We start from the raw sequence: 9,220 nt of genomic DNA on the forward strand, positions 1-9,220 counted from the left end.
GACCAAAAAATAACAATAAATGAATTTTTTTCTCAAATTCTTCGGTAATTTTCCGTAGAAAGCATTGAAGTGAGTTCTCAAACGAGCTGCCGTTGACGCTTACCACGCCATATCTAATGACGTAACGAGCATCTGAATCATTAGAGCATGTAAATAAATGATGTCATTAGAGCGAAGTTTCAGAGCAGACCCAAATGACCAATATTTTAATGCGGCCATTTTCTCCAGCAGTAACGTACGAAAATAGGTTTGTTCCATTGAAAAAAAAAAGCCTCCGTCGAGCCGGATTCGAACCAGCGACCTATGGATGTCCGCATTAGGTAACCTCTACAGTCCACCGCTCTACCAACTGAGCTATCGACGGAACAGGGAAACCTGGCAAGCCGGCTTGAGTGGACTCTGGCGATACGCGTTTTGACCTACTTTACTTACAGCGGATATGTCTCGCACCTCTCTCCTCTAAACTAATTCAGCTGCGCCGTGCCACTTTACGACGCGAGCGAATTCATGGGGGGTGATCTCCCTTTCCCATCGCTACAACCGTCAATGCGTTCTACTGCTGACTCTCTCTACTGAACATTTACAAAGGCGCCGCTGAAAATTCGAAACTTAAAGTTCGAAATGTATTTGAATATCTCAAACTTTCCTCCGAGCTAAGTGCATTCAAGCTGAGAACATTTCAACGCCATGTCGGCGGGAATAATTTATATATCCGGGACAGTATTCCTTCTTGATGCCCCAATGTTTTTGGGAGAAATGCCGCTTGTTGTATCAGTTTCTTAGAATTTTTTTAAACAGACAGTTTATATATAGGTAACCCAATTTAATGCATCATCTGGCACTGTTCTGAAAAACCGTTTGGATGAATTGCGTGGCTCCATAGGATCTTCGGCGTTCCTCGAAAAAAGTGTATCCTGCCATGCGAGTGCAATAAAGGTCACGGTACGAAGCATATCAAACACTCCGTATTGCTGCTCCCTTGCACTTCACAGTGTTTACCGAAGCTTTTCAAGAATGAAAAGTGTATAATTCGGGGGCAGACCTTCAAGCAGTCACCACATCCGTGTTTCCTTCGTGATATGCCTGTCTCAAAGCACGAACATGGAACATTTTCTAAATAAGACAGTGCTTAGATTTTTAAGCATGAATTATTCAAGCGGAAAACTTTCATCTCACTTGCTGGTGTGCCCTTGAATTCTTTTCATGGGTAATGCGACAAGCACCTACGAAGTTGCGGCATTCAGGTTTTCGCTCGTACGTGATATCACTATGTGTAGAAAGTTAGCCGACCTCCACCAACTTGTATAACGAAAATTGCAAAAAGTGAAACTTTGATAGCTTTATTACTCTCTAATCCAAGTGGGAAGCAAGTGAGGAAGGGTACGGTATCCTTATCGTTCTGAAGCATTGACAAAGAAAATTTGTTCGTTATATTGAACACAAACCGCTTCTCAGGTAATTTTAGAGCTTCTACTGCTATATGGTCAATATAATGAAAAGCACATCGTTCCCTACCTAAAGAGCTGTGAAAAATTCCGGCGTTATAATGAACTAGCCTCGCTGTCGTCTTCAAGGTAACCTAAGTAGAGTTGTGTTGATTTCGACACGCGTTAGAACACATTTTAGTGCTTGTTAGCCCTTCTGACAGCGGTAAAATTCTGGGCTGTTGCAAACCGGTTTGGCTACAAATTCCACCGCGCTAGCGCGGTGCGCCCACACCAGCCCATAGAAGACAGGGGCGACGACCAAGGAGCCCTTTCTGGAAACGTATATGCACTCTCAGCAGAAAACATCCAGAGGCGGCCACGGGAGGGTGCTTGTGCTATGGTCATGTTCTGAACATAGCCAAAGAGCTCCATACTACAGATCTTCTCTGTAAAAGTGTATGACCATCACAACTGCCGATCCCGTGCTGCTGTACTCAACCTGCCTTATCAGTGTTAATTTTTTCAAGACATGCTCCTGACCATGCTTCGTCTTTATACCTTTCATAAAAACCGACCACCAGAAGCTTTTAATAATTCCTAACATAAACTTTACACTCCTAACACAAAACAGAGCGCACGTTAAAGAAACCCAAGGGGTCTAAATTTCCAGAGCCCTTCAATACGACGTCGCTCATAGCTTGAGTCGCTTTGGGTAATTAAACCCCCATAAACCAAACCAAACTTAACACGAGAAAGGTGCCAGGAGGGTGTTGTCAGATTAAAAAATTAAGTAACTTTGAGTTGGGTCGAAAATTATGACCTGTAGCCTATTTAGATGTACATGAAATATTTTTCTGTGTTTTCCTGTATGCGATTACGGCCGCCTCTGCACTTCAGTGCACTTCGTTGGGCTGCCACCGCCGACTGCAAGTTAGCACAAAACTTTTTGTTCATTTCGTTTGGCACCTCTCCCATAAATAGCAAACAACAAATTTCGGGTGTCTAATCGCTAATTCTTTATCACCACAACAACCTACGGCATGTTATGCCAGATCCCGGATGGCAACGCCCTCTCTTTTTCTTTCTTTGTGTGCTTTTTCTACAAGTCTAGATATTGATCCGGAAGGCTGCTGACAAACGCGCATTAGGGTTTGTCAGCAAAAGGTGTCCAGAATCACGTGACTTTGTCATACACAAAGCTCACGTCGTGCACCTCACCCAAAATTTGCTTCCACTGAGGAGTTAAAGTGCTGATCTTTTTGCAGCCATCTTGTGGAATCTTGCGCCAAAAGAAATCTTGTGGGCACCTTCAGGAAAGTCATGCTTCTCAATTTTAAGCTTCATTTTTGCGCTATGTTGCTTAAAAAAATAACAAATTTTGAGCTCTGTTGAAAAACTAGCTTTTGGTCTCTCTTTTTGCAATGAAAACTGTCAAAACTATTCTTTCGCAGCCTAGCGCTCGGCAGACTGGCCTGCTTGACAAGAGCTCTGAAACAAGGAGCATCTTTGAACTAACCTCTCGGGTGCTAAGGCATGGAGCTCAGGCTATCAGTACGTTGACATGTTGTAGTTAAGAGCGTCACGCGAGGCGAGGAACTAGGAAGGCGGCGTAACTCCCAATTTTCTAAAATTATGTTCCGCGCCCAAACTGTCAGCCTAAAACCTATTATTACTTCCTTTTCCTCAAAAACGCTTCTGTTTTCTGCAGTTCACCGACTGTTTCTTGCCCAAGCCCCCGTAGTGGGTAAGTGCCGTCTTTATTTGAGGCCAACAAACTTAAATTGTTCTGAAGCGAAAAGCCTCACTACGCCAGCTTTTCGAGCCGTCAGCGGGGCCGCAAGTTCGACCTGGGATGTAGCTAGAGGTCAAACAAGGAAATGACGCCTGGCTCACATATCTCAGTGGACAGCCGAACTGCTTCCGTAAGGGAAGAAAAATTAAATGAAAATTGGTTTTAAGCAAAGAAAATTACGCCTGTCTCGTATATCTCGGTGGACACCCGAATCGCGCCGCAAGCGAAGGAGAATGAAAGTTGGTTTTAAGAAAAAGAAATGACGCCTGTCTCACATTGCGCCATTTCCTTTCCCCAAAAAACCAATTTATTTTTTCAAATTGGCGTTATGAAATTATCTGAAGGGTTTGCGCGTCGTTTGCAACCGGATTTGGTTCCATATCTCCGCATACAACGAGCAATTATACTGTTGTACATATCGTGGAAGCTATATTAAATATATACTGTCTTGTGTGATCACCTTTAATGTCGTTTCGAAGAAAGCAAGATGTTTAAGAAATAAAAAAAATGCCTACTACTGTGTTTGTGTCAGTATGGCTATCGATGGAACCCGCCAGTCGCTCGACCAAAAACGTAGCGTGGGGGATGCCGCTTTCCGCGTTCGACCAGTGTTAACCAGAGCTAAACCACCAGCAATTTTTGATAGCCAGCCCTCGTCGTGTTTACTTCCTTTCTCAACGTCTCCTATGTTGCGCTGATCGTCGAGATGTACGATCAACTCTTTTTATCTGCGAAATAACACGTGTACATTTGCAACATTATTTTATCTTTCTAATAAAGTCGCTATATTCTCTTTAGGTGCGCTCATAGAACACAGCTGGGGCTAACGAACACTATCAGCAAAGCTAGCACGAATAATCAACCTTGCTATGTTTTTTGAACGCGTTGTATGTCAACAAGGACGAAACCAGACAGCGAATGGATGTGGCGAAACTGTCAACTTAATTTTGTTTCGAGAAAAGGCCATATTAAGGAAAATAAGACCATCCCTGAATATGCGTACCACTTCGCTAGTCATGGCAGTCGCCGGTCTTGTCGACAGCATAAAAAATCCTTTCAGCGTTGCCAGACGGAAGTTACCTACTGCATTCCTTTGTCTTGCGGTGTCAGTTGTGTCGGCCAAATTGTCCGCAGTCTGATTGTTAGATTGGAGGACCATTTAAGAAACGATGGAATCATCAAGGCGCCCTGTATGATTGCTCATCAATGCAAAACGTGCGAGGCTAACCCCAAAAAAATTCTTATCTGTGAAAAACTAGAGCACGGGCCACTTGCAAAGGCAGGATCACCAGGGAGATCGTAAAGGCTTTCTTTATCGCCAATACACGTGAAGGTGGTTTCAGCACGACTTCATCAGCGCTATCACCGAATGAGATGGCGCTTGTTGGAAAACAACTCAAGCAGTTAATGAAAAAAAGTGGCATGCATGATCAGTGATGCTCTCGTGTCCCTTAACGCGGCCTTTTTTCGCATAAAATTTCTACTCAAAGTTGCGCCACGTCCAGTCGTTTCCTCGTTTCGTCCTTTTCACCACACAGCGCATGCAAACAGCAGAGGAATAGAATTACAACTAGCCTTTTTTATCGCCTTACTAAACCTATCTTGCAACTCGACTATGTCAAAAGGCCACTGTTCGGAGGCTCAAAAGGAAAGCGAAAACACGTGAGAAAAAAAAAATCTGGATAATATTCATTTAGCGCACGCGTATCGATTCTACGGGGGATCTCTGCATGCAGCAGTCTCACTCGACATTTCAACAAACCAAGCAAGCAATAATCACGGCCCCATTCCTGTAAAAAATCGGGGAGTTTTAAAGTAGAGCAACTGGGTCACTGTTTTCGTGCAGCAGCCCTCTAAGGCTTTGAAAAATTGAGAGAAATGATATAAACTAAACTAAAAAGAAGAGCACTCCGTTGAGCTGGATTCGAACCAGCGACCTATGGATGTGCGCAATGTGTGAGCCTCTACACTCCATCGCTCTAACAACTGAGCTATCGACGGAACGAACGGACGAAGCAGGCCGGCTTGACTGGTCTGTGGCAAGCCACCTATATTGCTGCATGCCGCGCTTGTTCAGGGTCCCTCCTTCGGCGTTGCATCATTGGCTTCGCGGCCGGGAAATGTTCGTGCGGGCGCAATTTCTCTTTCTGATGGAGATGGTAAACGAGAATGCTGTGCACTTTCCGGCTGTTTTAAATCGAACATTGCCGAAAGCGCTGCAGAAAGTTTAGCCCAATATTTAAATATTCCGAACTTTCTATTAAACTCTGTGCATCCAAGCACACCGCATGTATTTTAACGGAATGCCCTGTCAATATTTTATGTACACTGTATAAGGTTCCAGTTTTGTGAGACAAAGGTTGTAAAATTTATCGTAGTTTATGAAAGAAGTTTTCTTGTAATGGGCAAGAAAAAAACGGCTTTGCTAGGTATCGTAGCTCTAAGCGCCACTTGGCAATGTTTTCCTTTTAAATATTTTGAATGACCATGCGCGGAAATTTGGATTATGAAGGTGTGCGGTGGCCCGTCATGATTCCGTTGCCGTCATGATTCGGAGAAACAAATAAACTCGCTTATTGCTCGTTTTGCGCTTCACACTTGCTAGGGAAGGTTTTCAAGCACAAAGCGAGCATGACATGACCGCAGACGCTCCTCCAGACAGGACAGGGAATGAGTTCTGTCCTCTTCTTATTTGCGTCGTGAAATGCGCGCGTCCCGAAGCAGAAGTATGTCGACTTTTCAGAAGAAGAGTGCGTTAAACTGATTCGTGGCATAAAGCACGAATCAAGCAATCGACTGGCTAAAAGTATGCCACCTCTTCAAAAGAACAGTGCGTTAAACTGATTTGTTGAATCACGCATGAATCAAGTGATCGATTGGCTAACCTACCACTCCCTGAACCGCAATTCGCCTCGATTCATGCGACAATGCAATAATCACCGAAAATGGCTCCTGCAATGAATTTGCTTGTTGTGGGTGCAGCTGAAGATATAAAAACAGTTCACCGGTGTTTACAAGTTTTTAAATTAGCTTTTACTCTTCATAATTTACACAGCTTTATTGCGGGCAGTTTGAAATGACGAATAGAAGAAAAGGGGTTAGATATGCTCATTTAGCGAATGGTCGCTTTGCCTACTAGTGATAATGGCCTGGCTGACTAGCATTTTAAATTACTTTTTATTTATGTGATAGTAATGTCGAGAAAAAAGCGCTAAAGTCCGAAGCTCTCACATTTGGATCAAAGCTAATTCCTGAGAAAATACAGCTCTAAGCTGCACCGCTGACGCAAAAGAAAAGAGCTCGTAAATGATAAGCGGTACCGAGTTCCACTGACCACCCGAATATGCGGCAAAGATGAGGCGATGCGCTGCATGCTTCTCCATAAGATATAATATTGATCAGAGAACACCTGTAGATTTGCGAAACGGTCCAGCGCTCCTTTAAATTGTCACGAGTATTAAAGACTTCTGCCTTTTGTGACAGCCACAAAATATGAATGGTATAAGTACGAAACTGATGTTTAGGTATGAAACATCCGCTGAAGAGAGCAGGTTGGACTGCGAGTTGTGCCATTTCTGATGCCGCCTAAAAACCAGGAATTTGGGAAAAGCGCTTCTAGTTCACTTCGCTGCCGCCCTGTGGGACATACTATTAAACATCGAAAATAGCCGATTGACAGCATTCGTGACGTCAGAAAAAAAAAAAAAACGCCGGAGTGGCGGCGGAGCAGAATGTGGTATGCCGCTATGCTTAACGCCACTGGCTGGTCTCTGTGCCGAATTCACCGTAACCTCGTCAGAGGAAGAAAATGTAATAATTCCTCAAAGCTTATGAAGACAATAAAAATTTCCCAGCGTTTTCGTGCTACAGCGTTACGCATTAAACTGTCGCTTTGCTACTTGCTCACTCTTTTGCCAATACCTAAGCCCCTCAGCAAAGTCTAACACTTAAAGGCTTTGTCAAAACCTCAACTACCGCCACGATCGCGACGGGTCCACGGTAGTGTCTGACGCTGGTCAAGTGGGTGCTGCAGGTCACGTGATGACGCATGTCCTTACATTGGCAGTCCACGCTATGAATGCACCGAAGAGGGCTTCATATAATTGTTCTCACTCCAAGAAGCCCCTGAAAGTATGCATAATCCAAATAACTGGTGGTTAATATCGGCCGCAAACAATAATCGCTGCTATTTCACCAGAAAATGCCCATTAAAAAAAGGGAGCTTAGCTGTCATTGCAAGGAAAATCAAACACATAGATTATGATGCAAACCGAACGGTAATAAAGATATGGTAATTACAATATTTTATTTAAGTTTAATATTTGGCATTTAGTCAGGAGACGGTTGATTCCTTCTCGGGTAGTGTCCTCTGTGCTGATACGATTCCGGACATCCGCTCGATCAGCAGCTGCTGGTGTTGCACGACCAAGCTGGATAGAGGAGAGGACCCACTTGTAACAAATAAGCTTTCGAGAAAGGCAAAAAGACTGAGCTTATAAATGTGCACACTGAGAAAGCAGAAATATAAATCAAGCAAATGGTTAATAATGCAAAGCATCCTTGGGTAGTGTGTCCAGTAACGTGATCAGCGATAGCGCGAAATAAAATTCGCATTTTGTCTGTACGTTTTTGTGCACAACCGTGGGCTGCTTACAGAAGGTCGCTTCCATAGAAGATCGCTGGATAGAGCGTCTAGAGATAGCGAATAAAATTTTATATAGGGCTAAAGAAGCAAATAAAATTCAGTGAAGCCAAGAAGTCATCCTTGTAAGGGCAGACGGTATGTAAATCTGATCGGAGAGGTTGATTAGGTGCCTGCAGAGCTGTTGGGTAGAACCTACGGTGACCGCTCGTCTCGATCTCGGGAGAGGAAAACTACCCTCGCGTTCTTATTCGGCAGCGCTCTTATGGCCTTCGATTCATTGCGCAACAGCTCACATCGTTCACATGTTATATGAAGCTGTCTTACTTCAATCCGCCGTCGGTGGGGGGGTGGAGTCCTACACAAGGCTAATTGTTAACCAGGAGCTAACCATATACCTATCCCTTTGAAATTATCTGTTTGCCAAGGTTGTCCATTATCACCTTTGTTGTTTGCCCTATATTTTGAACCCCTTTGCCTCAATATTATTAACAGCTCAACTATCCGTGGTTTCTCCCTGGCGCAATGTGAAATTAAGTTTTCAGCCTATGCAGATGATGTCGCCCTCTTTTGCTCAGACAAAAACAGTGTGCTTGAGACATTACATTGGACTGAACAGTTTTGCGAGGTATCAGTTGCGGCTCTTAATCTAGATAAATCCAAGGAGTCTTGGTTGGGCCTTTGGGGTACAGCGCCAAGTCATTATGGTGGCATAAGCTTGGACTGCGGGACCCTTCACTACCTAGGGGTTCGTCTTTACCAAATACGGAACAGTGGAGCCTGCTGGGATTCACTGATAGTCTCCATGAAACGACAACCCATGCTTGGATGGGCAGGGAACTGTCGGTGTTTGCTCGGGCTCAAGTCTGCAACGTTTATTTATTTGCAAAACTTGCCTATGTGTTGCAGGTTCTCCACTGTGCGAGGAAGAAAGTGCAGGTGATGCACAGTATATCCGCTACATTCGTATGGCTTTCCCAATGGGAACCCATGCGTCGCGATAGCCTATTTCGTTCTGTAGAGTATGGTGGAATCGGCCTTGTTCACTTATTTGTGCATTAGCTTGTTTCGCATTTTTTTCTTTTTCTAATTCTCAAACCACCCTTTTTCAGTAGCTGTGCTTATTAGGCGTATCAATGCTCATTTTCATTTCCTATTCGCACCGACTGGACACACACGTGAGGGGCCTTTATGGGGAATTTCTTAAGGAAGTTGCTGACACCTTCAATTTTTTCACTGTGCGCTTTTCTTTAGACTATATGTATAGCCTCTCCAAAAGGCAGCTGACTCAGGCACTTACAGAGTATTTGTTCTCTGTACAGTTGTATCGACAACTTTTTCTGGAGTTTCTTGACAACA

At 43.9% G+C, this 9,220-nt stretch overlaps 2 non-coding genes across 2 annotated transcripts; both read right to left on the minus strand.

The window, feature by feature from the left end:
• Positions 1–273: 273 nt before the first annotated feature.
• TRNAY-GUA (transfer RNA tyrosine (anticodon GUA)) lies at positions 274–364 on the minus strand. Its single transcript is given in 2 exon segments — positions 274–309; positions 328–364. It is a non-coding gene; the product is annotated as a tRNA-Tyr (tRNA).
• Positions 365–5,128: 4,764 nt separating this feature from the next.
• TRNAY-GUA (transfer RNA tyrosine (anticodon GUA)) lies at positions 5,129–5,220 on the minus strand. Its single transcript is given in 2 exon segments — positions 5,129–5,164; positions 5,184–5,220. It is a non-coding gene; the product is annotated as a tRNA-Tyr (tRNA).
• Between the last annotated feature and the right edge of the window lie 4,000 nt (positions 5,221–9,220).

The sequence above is a fragment of the Amblyomma americanum genome, chromosome 9 (assembly GCF_052857255.1).
Source record: "Amblyomma americanum isolate KBUSLIRL-KWMA chromosome 9, ASM5285725v1, whole genome shotgun sequence".
Taxonomy (NCBI): Eukaryota; Metazoa; Arthropoda; class Arachnida; order Ixodida; family Ixodidae; genus Amblyomma; species Amblyomma americanum.